Here is an 11,845-nt window from a genome sequence, read left to right on the forward strand (position 1 = left end):
GTTAACTTGTTTAGAGTCAATAAGAAACCACTGACTACGGTTGATTTAGAATTTTATGGAGATATTTCATTAATGGTTTTTCTGTTACAATCTACAGAAAGAATTGAAATCAAATCATATTCATGGCATGGCGAAATACCAGATTTTATCTCACAATAGTACAATATTTTATCACAGAATAATTTTCAGTCCATACGAAGAAGCAAAATTCATTGGAATCTAGAAAACTGACATCATCATATTTTCACTACATACCAAGAAGAAAAATTCATTAGAATCTAGAAAACTGATATCATCATATCTCAGGGCTCGAATGCAGGTTACAGAATTGAATAATGATATCAGTTGCATATAGTAATTTTAAACATTACAGTGCGATAGGGCTCTCTATTCGATTTCGCAGGTTTCCATGCATCTAGGAGAAACGCAGAAATATAGTAGTTAGCAAACTGTGAATTTGTGTATAAGTAGGAAACAGTTGAATTCATTTAAAAAAAAAACATAGCTTGAAACTTGATCACAATCCAGCGCTTTCATCAAAACAGCCAACAAAAGACGTGGTCAGTGCAATATTTGGAATTACAAAGTTCTATAGTAATTGTAGCATTGATTGTAATGTGTAATATGCTTATGGGTTATGATAAATATCAATAAGTTGAACGGTTGTACAAATCACAATTTAAAATTTAGTTGACAGTTAAAGAGTGGGATTTAACGGTAGAAGAATTTAATCATCTAACATTAGGGCTGATGGTATAGGTGGGGGAGTTCTTCCAAAAGAAAAGTTAAGGGATAAATATTTTTAACTATGTTGATTCACCCACATTTTATCATGGAGATTTTTAGCATGTAAATAGACTTTGATACAATACTATGGGCCAATAACATGGTTTATTAATAAAAAATAATTCATTTCGTATCACACTTATTTATTATGACATTTTTTTCAAATTAATGAATTTAATTAAAATAACAAAAAGACATAACTACATCAAAAATAAATCTTACTTATTCCATTACCAGTGTTACATTGTTAAAATTAAAAAAACCCATAAAACAAACTAGATTATAAATTTATTATTATTATTAAAATTACTAAATTGTAATTTTATTATTATTATTAAAATAAATTATTATATAAGTTAACCATACAATTTTAAAATGGTTTACTTTTCTATAGAAATTCTAATTCTGTAAATAATTTTTGTTAAAATATCATAAATTAAGTATTGGGGGTTTTCCGAGTGCATTATATTAGATATCATTTTTGGGATTCAACTGTTTTAAGTAAGTCATTCATCTATGACCATTTCCATGAGAGGTAGTCCTAAGTGACTAATTTCTCATGATTTTTGAATAATCCACTTAGCACTCATTATCATTTATCTATGACCATTTCCATAAGAGGTAGTCTTAAGTGACTAATTTCTCATGATTTTTTAATAGTCCACTCAACACTCATTGCATCGGGTAATGCTCACAGGGGTTCTCATGATTTTTGAATAGTCCACTTAGCACTCATAGTCCACTTAGCACTCACTGCATCAGTGAATATTCCACTTAGCACTCATTCCATTGATATCCACTTAGCACTCATTACATCGGGTGATGCTCACAGGGGTGAAGAAGTGGGATTGAAATTGTAATGCTCACAAGGGTGAAGAAGTGGGATTGAAACTGTCAATCATCACTTCTGGGGATTGAAACCATACAATTTTAAAATGGTTTACTTCTCTATAGAATTTCTAATTCTGTAAATAATTTTTGTTAAAATATCATAAATTAAGTATTGGGGGTTTTCCCAGTGCATTATATTAGATATCATTTTTGGGACTCAACTGCTTTAAGTAAGTCATTCATCTATGACCATTTCCATGAGAGGTAGTCCTAAGTGACTAATTTCTCATGATTTTTGAATAGTCCACTTAGCACTCATTGTCATTCATCTATGACCATTTCCATGAGAGGTAGTCCTAAGTGACTAATTTCTCATGATTTTTGAATAGTCCACTTAGCACTCATTGCATCGGGTGATGCTCACAGGGGTTCTCATGATTTTTAAATAGTCCACTTAGCACTCATAGTACACTTAGCACTCATGATTTTTGAATAGTCCACTTAGCACTCATTGCATCGATAGTCCACTTAGCACTCATGATTTTTGAATAGTCCACTTAGCACTCATTGCATCGGGTGATGCTCACAAGGGTGAAGAAGTGGGATTGAAACTGTAATGCTCACAAGGGTGAAGAAGTGGGATTGAAACTATCAATCATCACTTCCGGGGCTTGCACCTAGTAAACAGGACTTCCCGAGAGGTCACCCATCCTAGGTTGCCTCTGGCTCAAGTGTGCTTAACTGTGGAGTTTTCCCCACAATCAAGCTCACTTAGCTTGCTACCCCATTTGCAAAACCTTAGTCGGTATTGTGCCTCATGAACCATTCAAGTAGAGTTCCCTTCACTCTTTTGAATTAAGTACTGGGGGTTTTCACAGTGCATTATATTAGATATCATTTATGGGATTCAACTGCGTCATGTAAGTCATTCATCTATGACCATTTCCATGAGAGGTAGTCATAACTGACTAATTTCTCGGGATTTTTGAATAGTCCACTTAGCATTCATTGTGCATTTTATTAGATATCATTTTTGGGATTCAACTGCGTTAAGTAAGTCATTCATCTATGACCATTTCCATGAGAGGTAGTCGTAAAGTCATTCATCTATGACCATTTCCATGAGATGTAGTTATAACTGACTAATTTCTCAGGATTTTTGAATAGTCCGAATAGTCCACTTAGCATTCATTGTGCATTATATTAGATATCATTTTTGGGATTCAAATGCGTTAAGTAAGTCATTCGTCTATGACCACTTCCATGAGAGGTAGTCGTAACTGACTAATTTCTCATAATTTTTGAATAGTCCACTTAGCATTCATCGCATCGGGTGATGCTCACAGGGGTGAAGAAGTGGTATTGAAACTAGTGAAATGAATCACATGGCATCAATCATCATTTCCGGGGCTTGCACCCAATAACTAGGACTTTCCGAGAGGTCACCCATCCCAGATTGTCTCTCTCTCAAGCGCGCTTAACTGTGGAGTTTTCCCCACAATCAAGCGCACTTAACGTGCTTAGATGTTTTGGGATACATTGAGTACATTATCAAAAATTGCATCGAAAGGAAAAAATGTTGCTTATAGGTGGACACTAGAAAGTTCACTTGAAAACATCTTAAAAGATTTGTATGTTTAAATCAACCCTGATATGCATGCATAGCCATAACTTGTTTAGAATCAATAAGAAACCACTCACTATTGTTGATTTAGAATTTATGGAGATATTTCATTAATGGTTTTTTTGTTACAATCTACAGAAAGCATTGAAATCAAATCGTGTTCATAGCATGGAGAAATACCATATTTTATCTGAGAATAATTTTTAGTACATACCAAGAAGCAAAATTCATTCGAATATAGGAAACTGACATCATCATATTTTCACTACATACCAAGAAGCAAAATTCATTCGAATCTAGAAACCTGACATCATCATATGTGAGGGCTCTAATGCAGCTTACAGAATTGAATAATGATATCAGTTGCATATAGTAACGTTAAACATTACAATGCTATAGGGCTAATGTTGAAGAAACCCCTTCTCACCACTTGATTTGGCAGATTTCCATGCATCTAGGAGAAATGCAGAAATATAGTAGTTAGCAAACTGTGAATTTGTGTATCAAGTAGGAAACAGTTGAATCCATTTCAAAGAAAAAAATGGCTTGAAATTTTCTATTAAATGACACTGAATCTTTATCTTCAAGGTTAAAATTCTTTAGCAACTAGTGAAAATTCATTGAAATAAAAACCTTGATCACAATGTAATCATCCAACGCTTTCATCAAAACAACCAACAAAATACATTGTCATTGTAATATTTGCGATTACAAAGTTCTATACTAATTATAACATTGATTGTGACTTGCAATATATTCATGGGTTATGATAAATATTTAGTTGAATGGTTGCACAAATCACAAATCAAGATTCAGTTGACAGTTAAAGGAGTGAGATCTAATGATAGAAGAATTTTCAATCATATAACATTAGATTTGACAGTGGCGAGTTTAAAGCCTAAATATCTTTAACTATGTAAATTCACCCACATTTTATCATGGAGATTTTTAGCATGTAAATAGGCTTTGTTACAATACTAAGGGCCAATATATCACATACCAAAAAAACCAATTCATTTCATATCACACTTATTTATTTATTTATTTAACATTCTTTTCAAATTAACAAATTTAATTAAAATAGCAAAAAAAACATAACTACATCAAAAATAAATCAATCTTAATCCATTACCAGTGTTAAAACACTTACTTTGTTACATTGTTAAAATTAAAAAAGTCATAAAACAAACTAAATTTTAACATTATTATTATTATTATTAAAATAATTTATTATGTTTAATTTAAATGGTTTAATTCTCTATAAAAATTCTAATTTTGTTAAAAAAAAAAATATTACACTATCAATATTCAAAATTTTAATGATTTTTACTTTTTAATATAAATTTTAATAAATAAGAATAATATTTCTATTTATTTTTTTCCCAATTCAAACTCGGTGATTTATTCAAATGGATGCAAACGACCATGCATCTTACACAACCAATGTGGCAATGTATTAGGGTATCCATACATGAATGGGAAACTTCACTTGCTATGGGAAGATAAGCCTGGACTCATTTCACTAGACATCATGTTTCCCACCAGCAATGCTAAATAATGCATAGGTAGTAAATGTATTCAATCTAACCCGGGTTGGAATTTCAAAATCGGCCTATCTAGTAAATTTGACAGTGTTCATATTTTTATATTTGTCTTTACAGTTTTGGTTTTGTAAATGTTTAAATTGTATTGGACTGACAAATCACTAAGACAATTTGCCTGTTAAATTCTATCCCTGAATCCATCCATAATTTACACTAAATATTATTAAAGCACCAAATACTTAAGAAATCTAAGATTTTTATAAACGATTTAAGAAATTTAATCTTATCCATGAATCCATCCATAATTTACACTAAAATATTATTAAAGAAACAAATACTTAAATTGATATTTTCATAAACGATTGAAGAAATTCCGGCTATACAACTTCTGAGAGATTTTTCTGTTGAAAAAAAAAATCCCTGAGATAAGAGATCAGATCGAGTCACAGTTTTCACAATTTGAAATTTTCGCTGACAGTGAATTAAACAAAGACTACAAAAAGCTCAGATCGAGTCACAGTTTTGACAATCCAGCGTTTTAGCGATCAAACCGTAATCATATTTATGTATCAGTTATGAGAATGGACTTTGGGGGAAGGAGGACATCCAATGTTTTCCCTTATAAACATACAGTTTATGTCGACAGTGGCTCCCATATCTGCAGAGGATCCACGTCGGCTACAACAAGCACCTCCATATTGGCGTTTTCATTCTCCTTAAGTGAATAATGCAATATAGACCTCTACCAATTTTTATATTATAATATTATTTCTTTTATCATGACAATTTCAATATAATCTATTTTAATCAATATGGATTTCTTTTTATATCAATATCAATTCTCCTTTAAATTTTGGCATACTCTTCCCCTTTCTTTATAAATTAATGTACTCATCTAAAACTTTTCCATATATACACGTTAACGCTAAAAAAATCATGGGTATAAATTAATTTACTCATCTAAAACTTTTCCATATATACGCGTTAACGCTTAAAAATCATAGGTATTCACTGAATTTACAAATACATATATTTTATTTTATTTTTTTAAACAGGGAATTGCAACTCTTTTAAATATACAAATTCAGTGATATACATTTGAATCTATAGCTTGATTGAGTTTTTTTGCGGTGTCTCTTTATAAAAATTGGGCTTAATAATCAATGTACTAATTAGATTATGGCTTGTGTGGAAAATGTTAATTATGTCATTCTTCGTAAATGGTATTCCAACTACTTTCTTCTCTGTTGCTAGGAAAATTGGGCTTAATAATCAATGTACTAATTAGATTATGGCTTGTGTGGAAAATGTTAATTATGTCATTCTTCGTAAATGGTATTCCAACTACTTTCTTCTCTGTTGCTAGGAGTCTTTGTCATGAATGTTCCCTCTCTCTTCTCTTGTTTATCTTTGTTATGGACTCTCATAGCCTTTATATAAAAATCGTTGTTAATGAGGATAAATGCCGTCCACTTATTATTAACAGGAGAAACAATTTTTCGCATAACCTTTTTGTAGACGATATATTGATTTTTGCCATGCTCTGTAAACGGACCTGGATAAATCTGCATGAAATATTGGTACAATTTCAAAGGGCCACTGATCTATTTATCAATAAAGCTAAATCATCTTTTCATCATGGGGATGTCAATATGGAAGAAATTGATTCCATGTCCCATCTCTTCAATATTCAAGCTAAATCTATTAAAGAGGGTATGAAATATTTGGGCTATCATCTGAAACCAATAGGTTATTCTATATCAGATTGGACATGGATCCTTAACAGATTCTACAAAAGAATTGCTGGCTGGGAGTATAAATGTCTCTCTTTGGCAGGAAGGATGATTCTAACGCAATCTGTACTGGCCTAGCTCTTGGTTTATTGGGCCCACTTATTTTATATTCCTGCCAGTATCATTCATAAGCTAAATAAATTAACGGCGTTTTTCATATGTGGGGGCAGTAAGGAAAAAAGGAAATTTCACCTGTCCAAGCTTTCAAACCTTACCTTCCCAAAAAGATGGGTGATTGGGGTATAATGGACCTTCGTAAACTTGGTCTGGCCTTGCTGTGTAAATCATTATGGAAAGTTGTATTGGGGAACAGTATATGGAGTAATGCCATCAGAATAAAATACATGGGGAACAGAGATATATCTTATTGGTTCATGTATAAATCATTTCGGCCTGCTCGAGGATCTGCTATATGGAGGAGTTTTCACAAGATTCAACAGTTCTTTTTCAAGAATCTTGTGTGGAAATTCCAGTCCGGGAATAGCGTTTTAATTGGTTTTGATCCTATTATGGGAAGAGAAGAAGTTTCTCCTATTTTTCCTCAACTCTTATATATTCTCCAACAAAAAGGTATTTTCTAATGGGCACAGGCTATTGAAGAGTGGCAGGGTGCTATTCTTAGCTAGAAATCTGCTAATGCTTTGGGCCTTAATGGTTTATTAGCATCACAATGGAATAAAATCATCTGGAAAATGAAGAGCAGAGGTATATTCAGATCTGAAGAAGAGGACGACATTGTCTGGAGGGGTAGGGGTGGTAAGATAAATGTTCTTGTAAAAGATATATATCTCTCCATAATAGAGGATCAATATACACTTGCCGATAACATCTTTCCATATTCATTATGGAAGTCTGGATGCCCATACAAGATTGCTTTATTCTCATGGCTTGTGTATCACAACAAAAATCTCACCTGGAAAACCTGCAAAAGAGGCATTGGCACGGTCCTGCTATCTGCTTTATATGCCTATCTGAGGCAGAATTCAATCTGCACATCTTTTTAAATTGCTATCACTCCCAAGTTCTTTGGAAGAAACTGGCCTCATATATCGGTTTCAAATACACCGTTCACTCTTCCATTAAAGATGCATTTGCATGGTGGAGTATACAAAAAGTAATATGGAAGCCAATCCCTCTTATTGTGTTTTGGTCTATTTGAAAATAAAGAAATAAGGTTATTTTTCAAGACTGTAAGGAGAGTTTCAAAAACGTTTTTGATCATATCATCTCTTTATATCACACTCTCCTACCCTCCATTCCTCAGTAAGTAAATGTAAAATCAAAAGATAATTTACTTTCTCAATTGTTATATCCAATGGCACATTTTGATGCGGCACCAGAAGATGAAATATGTGCATGTGGAGTTTCCATTAATACTCTGGAGGACCAGCACTATGCAATATATTGAAACGTGGGTGCAGGGTCAAACAATAAAGCTGAAGCCATGGATTTGTATGGACTTCTTTTATTTTGTTCTTTCCTGAATATTGAAACCCTTTGGATTTATGGAGACTCTAAAATCATTATAGATCATGTTATCGGTAAACACTCCATAAACAATATCAATCTAGCCAGATGGATGAATAGAATCTCCTCTATCTGGAAATCTGCAAAGGATTTCTCCATCGTCCATGTCAACTGATCCAAGAATATGATCGCAGATGAATTATCAAAGAAAGAACTACTCTCTCAGTGCAGAATATGGAATCTGAACATCACAGTGGGGACCGTCACGCATCAAATTCAGCAATTCTCAATGCTGAGTATATAGGAAATATCAAATGTCCTGGTATGTATCATGAACCTAACTAACAATCATTTGAAATTTTGCTCAAGTATCTCTGTTTTTATTTATAGCTGATTGTGGGTATATGTCACCTTCTGGTATTTGTAAATAGTTCTCGTATTTTGCGGTCTTACATATACTGTTTCATTGCGGGAAACAGATATAGGTTTTTCTCTATTACATATATTTCTGTAACAGGAACTTTTATATATAATACTATTCAGCGTTTTTTCGTACTAAAAAAAAAATCTATCACCTGACACCATCGCTATATCTCGCAAGATAAGACAGAAACTCATGGCACATACATAGATGATAGAAGGATGCCAACATTTTAATTTCTTTCACCATCGCCATGTCATAATCATCATTATGACGGACACACTTAATCCTCATCTCCCACGAAAAAAAATCAATTTCCTTGGTGAATGCAGGGTCCACTACCATTCAGGCATTCTACTGGTCGACAGTTCCTTCTTTGCTATTGACGGAGTTTCTTTTTCTGCTTTCTGGAGCTTCTGTTTCTCCTTATTGCACGAGATGAGGAATTTTCAGCCACTGGAGGCTTCTCAGTAGTAGAAGAAACAAGAGAAATGACCACATCTTCTGCTGGAGGCTTCTTACTAGTTGAGGAATCAGGAAATTGAGGCACATCTTCAACTTCGTACATTAATTCACAGTTTCTTCTCTGTTGTTGACGGAGCTTCTTTTTCTGCTTCTTGGAATTTCTCTTTCTGTTTATTGCTTGTGATGTGGAGCTTTCATCCGTTGAAGGTTTCTTGACGGTTGACGAATCAAGAAATAGAGCCTTAGCTTCCACTGGTACCTTACTTTTATCAACAAAAATAGCAGTTGAAGAATCAGAATATGCAGCGAAATCTTCCGCTGGAAGCTTCTTGACAGTTGAAGAAGCCACAGGTGCCTTCATTTTATCAACACGAATAGTAGTTGATTCAAGGTTTACAACCGAATCTTCTACTGGTACCTTACTTTTATCAACGCTAATACCAATTGAAGAGTTGGGAGATATAGCCAAATCTCCCAACTCTTGAAGCTTCTTACCAGTAAAAGAATCAAGAAATACAGCCACATCTTCCACTCGTACCTTAGCTTTATCAATGTGACTGTCAGTTGAAGAAGCAAGATATACAGACGAATTTTCCACTGGTACCTTAGTTTTATCAACGCCAATACAAGTTGAAGAATCAAGAAATGTAGCCAAATCTTCGACTGGCACCTTAGTTTTATCAACACGAACGCCAATATCTGCTACATATCTCTTATAAAAGTAAGTTCCAACCACCAATGCCTGCCTTAATGATCTATTAAGCATATGTACATTTTCATAGGTGAGACGAGAAGCAGAACGAACACCATCCATAGCTGCTACTTGCCCACTTCCTCCTGAACTCCTTCTTTGAACAATGTATCATGTCCTATAGTATATTGCAAAGTCCTCACAGTTGTTACAAAATAGATCAAAGTTTACAAAACCATGTTTGTGCAGATACATTGCACGGTGAATGACTTCCTCTGGGGTATCCGACTGGGCAAACGTGCATGTTCCTTCGCGGACTTGTGCGAAAAATAAAGCTTTACTAACACCATACTGAAATCGATGCACAGCTCCTCCCTCAATGAAGCAATCTAAACAAGACTGGATCACTCCACTATTTCCATATTGGAGGCCGCAGTGGTCAGGTGGTCTCAGGCAACTCAGATGTCAATTTGGTACAGAACTAGAAGCAAATGAATTGATTAAACTAACCCCCGCTCCAATTTCTTGACCCGACCCTATTGTAAAATGGACAACGTCATCATCCCCAACAAAAATCCCTGTGTAGGATCCCAAGTAGCATAAGATGTGAGATGAACTTAAATGGGAAATCATGTAAAAACCAATTACATTTTATTACAGAACAACTAAGCAAAGTCATTATGGTAGACGAGAACAATAAACTACACGGAATCAAACTCTGTATCTAGATCAGTTAGATGCCAAAACAGAAATGACAAATATTGCAGATAAAAAGCATAACGATAATTGGCAGCAAACCATAACTCAAACATTTGGAGGAAACACCTGGTAATGTCTCCAACCTAATTTTATAGATATAGGATAATGTTGAAGTGAACTAAAGCCAGCGAACCGATTAGGGTATCCAATTAAAAACAAATGCATTAAAATCCAGAGGAATATAATGAGTTCTTTGTAACTATATTGAATATAAAGGTCATATTAATGCGAGGAAATGTACTGTGGTGAGCATATGTGTAACCTATCCTCCATGAGTAAATATGGTCGCTAGCTCTAAGATCCTTCCTCTCCCCCTCGTTAGAGAGAATGCCCATTGAAATGATAGGAAGTGAAGTGGATCAGCAGAGTCGGTTGATGGCTCAATGCAGAAGACTCTCTTGTTGTCGAAATAACAAGTGAATCGTTTTTGGATTTGCAATGAGATGTTGGAAATTTAGGCCTAAGCATCATTTATACGTGTATGTCATTTGATGCTGGTGCTAAAGCGTAGTGGGGTAACCCACCACCAGGTTCCGTAAAGGGCATGCCTTATTTCCTTTTCTTGGACTATGCGGTATGCTATCACTGAGAAATTTCCAAAACGCGGATACATGATGCGATGGGCACACTGGTGTTTGGAAATTGCAATCTCTTTGGAGGGACATTATCTATCACATCAATCTTGGCATCAATCCCAGGAATTTTACAGTCGGAATCCTAGCATCAATTCCCATATTTACCATATTATGATACCATTCTTGGGAATCTTGGCATCAATCTTAGCATCAATCCCCACCTTATTGGAATTTTAAAACAAACCCACTTTTCAAATTTGATGGTTATTTATGTTCACAATGTCACGGAAGCGTCTTGACAGTTCTGTAAAACAATTTTACCCTTCGCAAACAATATTGCATTCACATACAACAAAGTTATTAATGCTGCAACTAAGTGACTAATGTTGCCTCAGCAGTTTAACATTCTCACGCTATCCTCCCATGAATTGATTGATACATCCTGATCCCCTCATTGCTATGGACGTACACGCCCATGCACAGCCATTCCGTGCATTCCTCCATGGTTTTGACAATATTATCCGATCAATTGACTGATCAATCTTCTCATACATTTCCTCCTGATATTCTCCCACATATCAATTCACTGGTCCATCCCCCGTTTTGAGAATAAATTCTGAGAGAAATCCATTCTCGTACATTTCTTCCTACACGACCTTCCAACTTCCAATGAATTTCCTGATCCATTTCCTCATTATCCTAAATGATGAGCAAATATGTCACACATACATCAAGTATAGCACCATGAAGTCATGAATCCAACGCCACATTGCCATGCATCCATTACAGAACCCTCTCGTATAGCACCATGAAATCATGAATCCAATGCCACATTGCTATGCATCCATTACAGTACCCTCTCATTGCTATGAGCATTCACGCCACACAT

At 34.5% G+C, this 11,845-nt stretch overlaps 1 pseudogene; it reads right to left on the minus strand.

The window, feature by feature from the left end:
* Positions 1-8,447: 8,447 nt before the first annotated feature.
* Positions 8,448-10,806, minus strand: LOC149265088 (uncharacterized; annotated as a pseudogene).
* Positions 10,807-11,845: the final 1,039 nt, after the last annotated feature.

This window comes from Pinus tabuliformis, chromosome 6 (genome assembly GCF_031772625.1).
Source record: "Pinus tabuliformis cultivar Carrire ecotype Pingquan chromosome 6, CPIR1, whole genome shotgun sequence".
Taxonomy (NCBI): Eukaryota; Viridiplantae; Streptophyta; class Pinopsida; order Pinales; family Pinaceae; genus Pinus; species Pinus tabuliformis.